The sequence below is a fragment of the Buceros rhinoceros genome, unplaced genomic scaffold, assembly GCF_000710305.1.
Source record: "Buceros rhinoceros silvestris isolate BGI_N320 unplaced genomic scaffold, ASM71030v1 scaffold17675, whole genome shotgun sequence".
Taxonomy (NCBI): domain Eukaryota; kingdom Metazoa; phylum Chordata; class Aves; order Bucerotiformes; family Bucerotidae; genus Buceros; species Buceros rhinoceros.
Window position 1 is genome coordinate 12184 of NW_010414750.1, and position 230 is coordinate 12413.

A 230-nucleotide genomic window follows, 5' to 3' on the forward strand; every position below is an offset into this window, starting at 1 on the left:
GCGTGACGGCGTCGCCGCTGGTCAGCCTGCTGGCTGCCCTGCTGGGAAGCCTCCTGGTGGTGTCTCTCCTCTCCAGCAATACCGGCGTTTCTGCTCGAGCAGACCCTCGGCCCCTCTCTGCCGTCGCTGCCAGAAGATATCAGTAGTGGTTCTGCCGGGTGGTTTAAGTGCGTTGCTTTCCTCAGCCGGTCACTGACTTGGGTGTTGGGCTTTTCTCTGGGGTGAGCTGC